The sequence below is a fragment of the Bacillus rossius genome, chromosome 8, assembly GCF_032445375.1.
Source record: "Bacillus rossius redtenbacheri isolate Brsri chromosome 8, Brsri_v3, whole genome shotgun sequence".
Taxonomy (NCBI): Eukaryota; Metazoa; Arthropoda; class Insecta; order Phasmatodea; family Bacillidae; genus Bacillus; species Bacillus rossius.
The window spans coordinates 34,636,119-34,649,103 of NC_086336.1; the positions used below are offsets into that span (position 1 = coordinate 34,636,119).

A 12,985-nucleotide genomic window follows, 5' to 3' on the forward strand; every position below is an offset into this window, starting at 1 on the left:
ACAAGGGTCGCCGCTGCCCCTCCCTCCTGCCCAACACTCCTCGCGCGGCGCTCTGTCTCGACGCAGTTATCTGACAGCTGGGGAGTTCCGCGAGTCGCCGACGCGTGTCTCGAGATTCCTGGCGTCGGGTCGGCGCGGAATGACGCGACTGGCCCCAGCCGCACTCACAACTTCTAGAAGAGGCAACTGGGCCCATATAATCCCAGGACGCCGGCCTCCAAAGAGTTCAGTTGGGAGTTCAGTTCCGGGGCGAGTGTCTGGGCTATAGTGCCGCGGTTGCGGCGGAGTTCCTGGGCGAGCGAGTTCCTCGGCGAGTGAGTTTCTCGGCGATAGTTGCATGGCGAGAGTCCCGAACGAATTTCTGAGCCAAGCATCGAGCGGATCCTCGGAAAAGGGAAGTGCGGCGGCGGCGGCGGAGTGCGGCGACGGAGTCCCGCGACGGAGGACCACGAGGGGTGCTGTGGCGAGAGTTGCGCCAGAGGTGCGGCCCAGCGAGGTGTGCAGTGAGTAAGAACTGAGTGACTGGGGAGTAAACATTTTTAAGAGTAATTGATTATTAGTCATTTTTGAAGATTATTTTTTATTGATGTAAATATTGAAGATTAATAAACCTGTGTAGTAAAATCTTTAGTTGGGCTATCCATTTACCAACCCAGTAATTTTTCCCACGACGATTTATTATTTTTATTTTAATAAATCGTAACTATATACATACACACATACATACATACATACATACATACATACATACATACATTTAGAAACATGCACAGAAGAAAAAAAATTCCGTACATTACAAAAGATTCATTTGGAAACCAGTTGCCTAGAAATAGTTTGTAATACCACAAGAAAAAAAATTGTAACATTGTACAGCACAAGGCTATGGTAAGCCTATATGAAATAATTTTTTTCGAGATAATACTCCGTACTTTTTAGGTGCATAAATTTATATTTTGAATTGATGTTTCATTCAAGCAATTTTTTTAACCGTGGTAAATATAATAGAATATTCAATAATTCGACTTTATTTGGTTTTTGTTATGCTTGTTAATGTGCGCAGTTAATACTGGAAAGCTATTCAGGGAACGGTTTACAAATAACTTTTAACTATTGGAGGTGCTGGGAAAACACAGAGCGTAGATGCCCACTATTTTGTACTGATGCAGTTTTTTTTTTTCATGTAAATGTTAAAATTTACAAATATCTGTAATTTTACATGAATATTTCAGTTCAATTCACAAAAAAAAATACAGTGGTTATTCAAAATGTTTTACATTGATATCGACACTAACTGACCGCCATATGGTCCTACAGTAGTAGCCATAGGTGACGCGGCTTTTCACACAGTTGTAATTGCAGGTGTTGTAATAACTCTCCTTGCATCACTCTAAATAACATACTGCTTTCACTGATATTATGCAAATTGTTTCCCAACTTCGGGGGGAGGGGAAAATATCCCCCCAATGCTTTCCCCTTCCCCTGCGTTCGCCACTGCATGCAGACATTGGTGTTTTGTAGGTAGGTAATAGGTATTTTCCTGGTTCTGAACACTGACAAAAGCCTGGAGCTTCTTAATAAAGAGCAATGTAGTTATCTTTATGAAATATTTTTTTGAGTTGATAACGTCTTGTAAATCGATGAACACCGGCTGCACGCACGAAAAAGCATGACTCATTGTCACGTTCCGCCTGGGCCGAGCGTGCAAGAACCGGCCAACCACCGTGCGAGAAAATCTATAATATCAAACAGGTTAAGGCGGGCTTTTTAACTAATTGTTCGTGATTATATTTAAATAAATTATTTAAATTAAATATGCAAAAACTGTAAATAATATTTAAAAATTAAAAAGTATGCAATTTTTCATCAATGAATTCTTATGACGTTATCACGTAAAATTATCGTCAGTAAACCGATTTTGCAGACAAACCCCTTTTTTTAATTATTGCATGAACATAGTATTAATATAGTAAACAAATAAAAATACAAATAAAAAACAAATTAAAAAAAGTGTGTGATATTCAGATTACTTAAAATGCAGCTTCATGCTGTGAAATTCCTCACCTTAAATGTACATTTTATTGTTCTTTAAAAAGTCTCGCGTATATTCGTAAATAAGCAGATGCTAATTATTTTAAACATACATATTTGACCTGCGCTCAGACGAATCTTTTTTTAGGAGCGATCCCAAAGCAGAGAGCGATTGCCAGGAACTTTTGTCTGCGTTTGCCTTTGACAGGCGATACGGCGTCCAACGTGATGAACCAGAATTGACAACCCCTGTTGTAAAATAGCAAGACAAAAATATTTTTTTGGGATTAAAAACATAGCTTTTATTATCACCAAAAAAAAACACCGATTTTTCCATCCAAAAATTAAAGGATTGCCAACAAAATTTGTTTTAATTATCGATGCTAAAAAAATAAGAAATTTCAGCGAAGGTCGGTTCAAGAGTTTAAATGAGACCTCCCAAATCTTGTTACGTATGCATCTCAAACACTCTTTTTGCTACCTGCCAGTTTCCATTACCCTGTTTTCAATAGGAACACAGAACTTTGTAATGGAAAGTCGGTGTAGTTTCTATGAAGATCCAGTTGAGAGAAAAAAAGTTCGATAATTCACTGCAGTTTATAACAGTGTAGCAACTTCAACAACCGCAGCTGGCAATCACACGCGATAAAAGTAATCAATAAAGCAGTTCCGGTGACAATCACCGTCGCGGAGCGATAAACTTTCACGATGTACACTTTCGCTTACACCAGGCCGTAATAAAAGCTGACAGTCGCAAACCAACAAACAATTTAATTTTAACCATTCTCCTTTAAGCACCCGAGAACAGGGACAAGAAAGTTTTAGACACCTGTTGGGATTTAAAATAAAAGATAAATGTAATTTTTTTTACTGTTTAATATTGTTCCTGTTATTTTACCTGATTTTCTCTTACAAGAACCCGCCGTTTTAGTGTTGGGTGATCCGAAAAATGCTGTTTCAGAGCGCTCAATATTTTTTGAAAGTCACAAAACATTGAAATAAAATTTAGGACTATAATTATTGCTTCATTCAAGTTACTAAGTAATTTTTGTGCAAATTTATGTATACATTTCCTCTGACTTGAATGTTCTTTTATTTATCTTTTTTGCTCCTGCTCTTATTTTAATTTTTTTTGAGGGAGTGAAAAAGGAAGAAAAACATATATCAGGAGTCATGACGTGTATTATTTTATTTTCTATTAATATGAATAAACCACTGATATTTCTGTTGTTATTTGAGCTAATATTTTGAATATATTATTGATTTCTGCCACGTTTCAAAATAACAACACTCACCCATACACTGTGAAATACTCCTAATCTGTTTGTGTACAATGTTCCAAGATTTTTAAGGGACGAGCTGCATTTTGTTTATTACTAAACAAACTAATGCCCGGCATGCGTTTCAATGCCGACATATTTTTTTATAATATGCGAGAAGTTACACATATACAAAACATCTCTCTATATCTCTATCTACGCAAACATACCAACATAACCAATAACTCGATAACTCGATATATATATATATATACACACATTTATGTGTCTACTTCTCTCTATCTCTCTCTCTCTCTATATATATATATATATATATATATATATATACATATCTCCACATATGTCTCGGCAATTAAAATATTAAAATGTCTATGTTTTTAAATATCTATATTTTTATATATCTTTCTACTTCTAGTTTGACAAAAGATTCCCCTGTAAACTTGTTTCCAAGAAATAGTTTGTGATAATACAAGAAAGATATTGTAGTTTTGCATTTATATGAAATACTTTTTATATAGATATTACTGAGTATTTCTTACGAAAATTGACGCATAATTTTATATTTCAAATTTTTTTTTAAGAATGGAAAAAATAATCGAATAATCAAACATTTTAGTTATTTTGTAGTATCGTGCTTATTATGTGCGCAGGTAATACTGGAAAGCTGTTCAGGGAACGGTTTTCAAATAACTTTAACTGTTGTAGGCCCTGCTGGGACAACAAAAAGCATAAATGCCTGCGCGTAAGAATATTAACCCAGTGTTATTGCGAACGTTATTTTGTAGTGATACAGTTTTTTATCATTTAAATGTGCAACTTTACAATCATCTGTAATTTTACTGAGTATCTCTGTTCGATTTACAAAAAAAAAAAAAAAAAAAACAGTGCACTGATGGCTACTTTTGAGATGTTTCAGATTTGATACGGAGTCACGTGTCACGGACTATGCGAGTAACCTATAGGTAGCGCGCGCGTGGCCTTCGCTCATCGACCGGGCGGGAGGCTTGGCAGCCCTGCTAATCCCTCAAGTGGCAGGCGCGAACAGGATGTCGATGAAGGAGTGGGGAGGGAGGGCGGGTGGGCTGGACAGGTATCGGTATATGCTAATGACACGGCACAACGCAAACAGGTCACACACTTGCGGTCGCGCAAACATCCCATATTCTGTGGATATATACACGGCTCTCCGCCACGGAGCGTGTTCGTAAAGGCTCCCACCAGTCTTTTCACTTGTTATTTTTTTTATCATCTGCTTGGAATCTTTAACAGCTGTACATTTAATTTACGTGACTTGACACACCCTCCATATGACTGTGCGCTTTGCTCAAGACACCTGCTTGAAGCTCGATCCCACACGCCATGTTGATATTTTGACGTGACGACGTCTAATAAATCGATGAACGCCGGCTGCTCGCACGAAAAATTGTCCCGTTACGCACGTTGTCCCGTTACGCTGTGTCCCGTTACGTTCATTGTACGCTTGCGCCGCATCTATCTCTCTTCCACTCGATTGGAACAACCATCGATTTGACATTTTCGAGGCACATTAAACTTGAAACACTCCCATTCGTTTACTACTTTTCGTATCATCGTCCAATCCTTAACAGAATAACACCGATTGGAATAAGTTAAATAGCAAACATGTATAAAAGTTATAGTTAAAATAATCTCTTCGTTAAAGTAATAAACATATTTGAATTAATGAGTGCAAATAAAAGTAAATTTATCAATTAAATTGTAGATTTCATTTCACTCCTTCTTTGTATCCATACAAAATAGTGATAATTCAATAAAAATGATTCAATTTTATTCATAAAAGTATGCAATCATTTCATCAATGTGTTGTTATGACGTTGTCACGTTAAACTATCGTCCGTAAACCGACATTACAGACAACCAATTTTTTTTGTTTTGTTTTATCATCTTTCATTTTTTAAGGACTTTTTACAAAATTTTGCCTCTTTACCTCTCTTGCATTTATGGTTCTGCCACAAATATTTTCAACAAATATTAACTTAGTGTGATATGTGTGTAGAAATTATTCGTAATTACCATATATTGCGTGACTTTTACAACCACAGTATTACAGTAAGTGAACATCTGTTAAAAATATTTTTGGCACAACAAATACAAGGGAGGTACAGAGTTAAAAATTTTAGAAATAGCCCTTAGAAAAGTTAAGACGATAAAACGAAAAAACTCATCATGCATTATATGAACATTCCTACTTCGACAGCAAAATATTCTAATGATGTTAGAATATAATAATTTTTATACACGTTAAGCTAGCCTGTATCTACATGAACCTTTTTTTTCCATACAATATTTGGCTGTTCGAGGAAGCACCTGTCGAAAAACCGTCATGCTATATCTAACATACAGTAATACAGTATATATAATACAGTATAAGCTGATGAAGAGCATTTGGCGTTATATTCAATGCTATTCGCGTGGAACGTCGTAACACGAAAATCACTTCTAACATAGTAAACAGCTACTGAAATGCTGACCAGTTCTAGAGGATGTAGGTATACAACCATGAAATCTAGCCCGAAGGACTGATATGCCGCGAAACGGAAGGTTCTCTTGGTACTTACGTTCTTTAAATGATCATGCAATGGGGAATTTTGATTTAATGTAACTTCTTGGACATACACCATTTCAGTTTTGCACTGTTTGTCATGGGGGAAAAAAATTCATAAATGCAAAATAGGTAAGAAATAACATTTAAAACATAACGCAAAACAGTAGCACACTGTGTTCGTCTGTGCTGTTATTATTATTATTATTTTTCATGACTAAATGCCTTCTACAGAATTCTTGTGATCGTCTCTTCTGTCGTTGTTGTTTTGTCCATGATACCTGTTTAGGTTCATCGTTGGGTTTATTTTCCCCATGACAGACGGAAAGATCTCCTGGGTTAGGATTTCTTATTTCTAACTTTCTCTACCAAGAATAAGACAAACCGGTGTCTTTTTTTTTTTTTAATTTTTTTTAAGTGTCTTCCAGGAAACTGTTTCCGTAACAACGCTTCACAGATTTATTTTCCCTGGAACGGAGACGCTAAATAAAAGAATGAATTACATTAAACAATTTGAACTTTGGCCGTTACGTTATGCATGACTGATTTTAGAGTTGCGGTGCCAGGAAATAAACACATCAACTGCATGAGCCACATATGACACTAAACGCTGGTATTTTGAGAAATTATAAGCCAATAATTATAAATTGTGTGACAAGCAATGAAGTTCATTTTCAACATGTACCGCAGTATGGTTTTTGTTGATGTACTAGCCACATTGTAAATTTCAAACTATTTTCAATTTTTTAATAAATATATTTCAACTATAAGCTGACAATATACACCGTAAACGTTTACGTGTTAAGTAGGAAATTTAATTTTTGTACAATAACTGTAACTGCGCCAGAAAAATACAAATTTGGAAACAATAATAAACCTTTATTTACTAATTGTATAATGGCTAATTTTATGTTGCACTAACTAGCATACCAGCTCTTGTATACTTAGCACAAACGACACAAGTTCTGAACAAATGAGGTTCACATGAAGGCGTGTGTGTACATTTGTATACAAGAAAGAGGCAAATAGGAACCAGACACAAATGATTAAATCTTTAAACCTACCCTGAAATCCCCTCGTAAAAAGAAACAAATTTCACAATCGTCCCCACCCCAAGGACAGTTGTGACAGTGCCTGGGGTCAAAAGTTACAGGTTCAAAAATACACATAAATGGTCTTTAATGGACTTTATTGCACGTAATAAATGTCATACAATCATTTTGTGATGAAATACGTCGGTAACAAAGAAAAATTTGCATCACTTATAACTTATAAGGCTCTATAGCATCTTTAATTATTAACAGTCATCATATAATTCAGCCAATAGTTAACTAAAATTCTAATAAGCTGTATAACAGCTTAAATAAACATTTGTATAAGTGAACATGCAACAACAAAAACAAAATCAATAAAATCTAAGGAAGTCCTTACTTCTAAAAAAGTAACCTACTGAGATCTAGTCAGACACTTCACAGTTATGACAAATGTAATGGCGTCTACAATCGGTGCACTCAAAGTGGGACCAGAGCTTACATTTTTCTCGGCATTTTATCCATCTAAAAGTATATATATATACACACACATGTATATTTACTTATGTCACAACTGTACAACCGTACCTATTGCATGCATTCGCAGAAAAAAACAATTGCCATGTCTATACCGGATAACCTACGTTCAAAAAAATCACTGCTATTTAACCACTAATGTTTAAGTTTTTACGAGAAAAAACACTTATCTGTATACACTCTATCTGTATACACAAAACAACAATCACACAAAGAAATCGAACAAAAAAACTTACTTTTCATGAAAGAATAGTACTGTGGTACTCTGCAAGCCGCGTCGCGCGCCGGCTGACGCAATACTGTGGAACACGTGCGGACAGGCGCGCCGCTCCTCTCTTCCCTTGCACCCCCCTCCCTCATTATTCCTTATAGTTTCGCCAATACCACGACTGTCACGACCGTACCCTGGCACAATCGTACCCAGTCTACCCTAACTAAGCCAAGATGGCAGCAATGTCTTCTAGCAGACGATATGTCAAAATGCGACACTAGAGCTCCTAGTAGCAATCATTGAAAACAAAGATTGCATCAGCAAACTCTAGCAGACGGCATGTACAATATGCGACACTAGCACTTTTAGTAATAAGTATTTACAACAAAGATGGGAGACTGGCCTCGAACAGATGAGGCTGTTATCATTCATATTAAAAAAAAATTTAAGTCCGAATAAGTGTTATACTTTGATTCTGGTATATGTTTCAAATGTTGTTTGGTCAAAGTTGTAATTCTTTCATACCAGAGATCTGACCTGTCATGGTTCGAATCACTTCGCTGCCAATGTTTTTGCATAAAAATAAATTTAATATTCCTGTAAGGGCCATCACAACACTGGTAGGTAATGGAACATCGACTTCATGTACATGAGACTCATAGATACTGGCGCACTTTAAAAACAAACAGTAAAAACTAAGTTGGCTATATCCAGCAGAAGAAAACAACATGGCAGACCATTACATCATCGAAGACGGCAACATCCAGTATTCAACAACAATATGGTGGAATCAAAGATGGTGTATGTGAAATCATAATCAGAGATGCCATAATCCAATATGGCGGCTACTCACCCGCCCCCAGCGGTACCTTAAGTGCTTTTCGCAAACAGACACACTCGGATATCTTGAGCAGTTTACAAAACGCTTGGTTTCGTCTGAAGCTCTGCACACTGTATGTGAGTCCATATAGGCGGGCTGTAGTGATATTATAAAAACGGCGGTAATGTATAAATTCAGTCAAATTAAATAATTTAAATAAATACTAGGTATTCAATATAAATATAAACATGTGAATGAAATTAATTATTTAATTTAGTAGAATAACTTAGATGTATTTTAATTTTGTAATGAAATTCAATAAATATGCTGAAATATTAAATTATTAATTTTAGTTACTTAATAAAAAAAGTAATTTATATTGCAAATAAATTATACATACGGGAACATAACCTTACATAAATACACCTGAAAAAGTTTTTTTAAATTACATAGACCAAATTTTAATATTAAACACTAAAGAATAAGATTTAAAAGCACATACGTGTGTAGCCTTTTTTTCATCCTGTGAAAATTTCGTTGCATAGTTCGCACGCATCGTAAAAATCCACTCTCGTCATTTTTTTTTTCCGTAACGTGCCTAGAGCATTGTAAGTTGAGTGAAAAAGGAAAATCCAAGATGGCGTGTGAGACGGAGCACGCAGGCGCGCGACCTCGTGTCTCCGGCTGCAGCTGCAGCCTCGCTCGCTGCACCGCAGCCACGAGACCCGCCCGCCTTGGCGCGACCCCGCCGGCCTTCCAGCCGCGAGGTTCCGGGTGCGAGTCCCGGCGCGAGTCCTCCCCCCTCCCCCCACGAGCATGTTGCCATTGTCGCCTGGTTAGGAGTGTCGTAAGGAAACTCGTGGTATACATGCATGGGCGTAGATCCCTAAAGGGGGCCTGGGGTTACCCCCCCCCCCTCCCTGGAATCAAAAAAGCTCCTTTCTGAGGGGGGGGGGGGGCGTTTGCGCTTTTCAAATTCCTAACTGTGAAATGGGAATGATTACCGTTGTCCTGCGCCCCCCTAAGAATCCTACAGATTATCGCCCATGTGTGCATGTGTGTGTGTGTGAAAATTAATACTATAAAAAAGCAATTTTCATTTGTACACGCATAATAATTTACTATATATATATGCATATACATGTGGTCAGTGGTTTTTTAAGATTAATTTTTTGAAAACCGTTCTAGCAAAACGGGCAACGTGAATTTGTCACTAAAGAATAATCCATGATATTGAGACTCTTAGTTGTATGAATCCAATTAAAAATGCTTTTTACAATTGCAACTGACAGTTTAGATAGACGGCAGCAGAGTGGTATTTTTCGACCACCTCACTAATCTGTCTACAACACGTAAAAAATGAATTTTTATTTTCGGTTCTTTGCTAATTGTAGACTTCTTCTATGGTAAAATATAAAATATCATTTCAGTGTGTTGAGTACTATGAGCACGTTTCTGACGTTTTAAGCCAGCATAGCACTTTTAGTAAACAGGCCTATCTTGTAAAAATAGTTTGCAAAAAAAATCAATAAAAAGATTATTGCCTCGATACAAGAACATAACGTGTAATGAAGTAGTTAATCATGAAGAGTGAGCACCGGTTACCCGGGCACACATATAGTTCACAGAGCTTCAGGAAAAACTATGTGATTTCATAACTACTCAAGATATTCTAGTGGGGTCTGTTTACGAAAAGTATTTAAGAGTTCGCTGAGGGCCAAAAAGTACTTTTGATTTCCGATTAAGTTTTAAAATGTTTTTTTTTTTTTAAAGATTGAAAATGGCTAAAAGCGTGTTTTCGAAGTAATTTTTAGGCGTAAAACAAAAGGTAGAGATTCCTGAAAGCACTTAAGGGACTTGCATTACACCTTTATCTTCATTTCTTCACCATACAATGTTACGGTCACCGCTCAAATTTCACAGTTTTCCTACGACGACTATAAGACGGCGCGCCAGTTCAGAGCATTGCGCTTAGAGGCGATACCGCGCTAGAAATACCAACGAGCGTCACGCTTATTATCCCGCCTCGCTAACAAACATACACCCCAACCAGACGGCGCCCTTAAAAACAGCTTTGGAGGGCTTAATGTATTACCGAGAAAATAATCATCACGTATTTTATTTTCTGAATAGGTGCATTTATCAAGTATTGAAATAGCATCAGTAACATCACTGACAAGCTCCAAAAGTCGTACGACCGTAGATAGCCTATACGTTTTATCAGATAAAAAAATAAGTGGCGTTACGTAAATCTTCAGCTTGGAACTGGCAGATAAATCCGTGTTGCTACCCAGGAGCGCATGGCAATCATTAATGCAGTTATAATATTGGACGAGCAGTTACGAGTATCTTTTATAGCTAGTGGATCAGCCTTTCTGATAATATATCAAGGCAAATTGCGCACTTAGGCTGCTAAGTAAAAACATTATTTGTGAGCCCAGCATTGAACGGCTACTTTTCCAGTAAAACTGTCAAAAAAACTGCATCATGGCAGACGCAGTTAGCAACTTCTTGTGTCATTTTGAGTGTCGGAATTTTAAAGGAAAAGTTTTTAGTAGTTATTGTCTAGTACATTAAATAACATTAAATGCAGTAGTTAGCTTATGCTGTTTGACTACATACTGTGTATTGAATAATTATAAAACTAAGCCTGTTTGAATTCCAAATGTAAACAAATAGTGACATTGTTTACAACAGCTGAATTTGACAATTCTTCAGGGAAATAATAAGTCAATGATTGGTCAATGCGCAGATGTTAAAAAGCTGCCTACCTCACGTTATTATTTGGTCTATATATAGTTTAAGCACAATATTGGGGTAATAATCTGAATGTTTGGTCTAAAAAAACTAATATCTTAAGGTTAATTCTGCGTAGGCTTTACTCGAAACACTTTTAAATGGATTCTCAGGTTTTCCAGACGTACAATTCTCGTCGAACTATGTAGTATTTTGTTTCATATTAGCTCATCTAATTACTTCCTTTTTGTAACTGTGTAACCCAGAGGTAAAAGACACCATGTCACATAATGTCACGTAACAGGAGAGCAAGTTTTCAAATCATGTCCACGAACTGTTCTGTACCTACAATATTGGTCATGCTTATATTCGTTATTTATAATAGCCGAACATAGTGGTTTATACCACTGTAATCATGGACATAGTGGGCCAATACAGGATTCTATTTCGCTGACAAGTGGATAGGACGGGAGAGGGAATTCAAAAAAAAAAAAATTTTTTTTTTTACTCAGATCAGCAACATGCATCACCGCCTTTGCGGTTTTTGATTCCACGCTTTGTAGCAGCTCACTTAGCATCACTTAAATACCCTAATAACATCCTGCCATCACCCAGTTATCGCATATTTTACATAACTTCAGGTGAAATACTCACCCTACTGCTACTGGGGACGACTCTGTTTCATGAAAAAATGTATCGTATACCTCCGGGTAGAGAATTATTTTCGTAACATATACATTCTTTTTACGTCATAATTGACCCGCGAGCAGTGGAACGCACACGAAGGAAAAGCCACGCGTGGAAAACTGTTGCAGAGGAGGAGGGATGTGACGTCTCCCGCGTCAAGGCGTCACTTTCCCGTGCGCGTGCGTGCATGCGCGTGTTCGGCTGAGAAGAAGGAGGGTGGAGGGGGAGGGGCGGCACCGGAGGGGAAGTGGGAGGGAGACGGCAGACGTGTGCCTGGTTCGCAGCGAAATGGTGGAAGGCGAGCGGGCGAGCGGGCGCGAGCACGTAGTTCCGACAGCCGCCGCTAGGGTCGAAGTGGGTCAGCCTGCGACTCCGCGGCGCTGTCGGGGGGACGGGAGTCGCTAGTCGGATTCGACCGTGGATGGTTGTGTCACCGAGAGCGCGGCTGGCTGGACGTCGACAGCCCTTCTGAAACTTTTTTTTTATTTTTTTTTCCACTGTTATCATTTGCCCGGTGGTCGCTAAGGGCACTAATTTTTTTTTCTCATGCTGTGGGAGACCGATAGTGATTTGTGCTGAAGAGGAAGAATAACGTGTGGTGTTTTATCCGTCCTAGTTTTTTTTTTATTGTGCCATTGGATACTAACACCGTTTGCTTCAAGAAGGATAATTTATTTTTGGGTGAGTAGAAATACTATAATTTTATACTATGCTGTATTATTTTTTGCAATTGTAGTTACATGTCCTTTCATGCCAGTTGATCATAAATTTCATTACGGTTTTTGTGCAAATAACATTTTCTGTAGGCCTATGTGGCTTTTAAATAGCGTACGCTGAATAACTTAAACACAGGTGAAAACGCGTAATTCTTATTTAATTATCTTCCGTGTGTGTTAATTTGTAATTACTTTCTTTATGATGATCAGTTAATTTTTTTTTCCTGCCAGAAAGCGAATTGTGGTTGGATAAAGGTTGTGCCACGTAATTATCCGTGTCGAAAGTACAGCGGAACTTGTACGTAGGGTGCGTTTTCGCATCGCTGTCATCAGCTGTCGTGTCGCGCACCTCATTACT

At 37.6% G+C, this 12,985-nt stretch overlaps 1 protein-coding gene across 1 annotated transcript in view; it reads left to right on the plus strand.

Annotated features, from left to right (window-relative positions):
- The first annotated feature begins 12,205 nt into the window (after nt 1–12,205).
- Nucleotides 12,206–12,985, plus strand: part of LOC134534729 (uncharacterized) — an 83,333-nt gene continuing 82,553 nt past the window's right edge. Inside the window, exon 1 of the mRNA XM_063373224.1 lies at nt 12,206–12,592. The gene's annotated coding sequence lies outside the window, so the exon portion shown is untranslated. The remainder of the gene's footprint in view (nt 12,593–12,985) is intronic.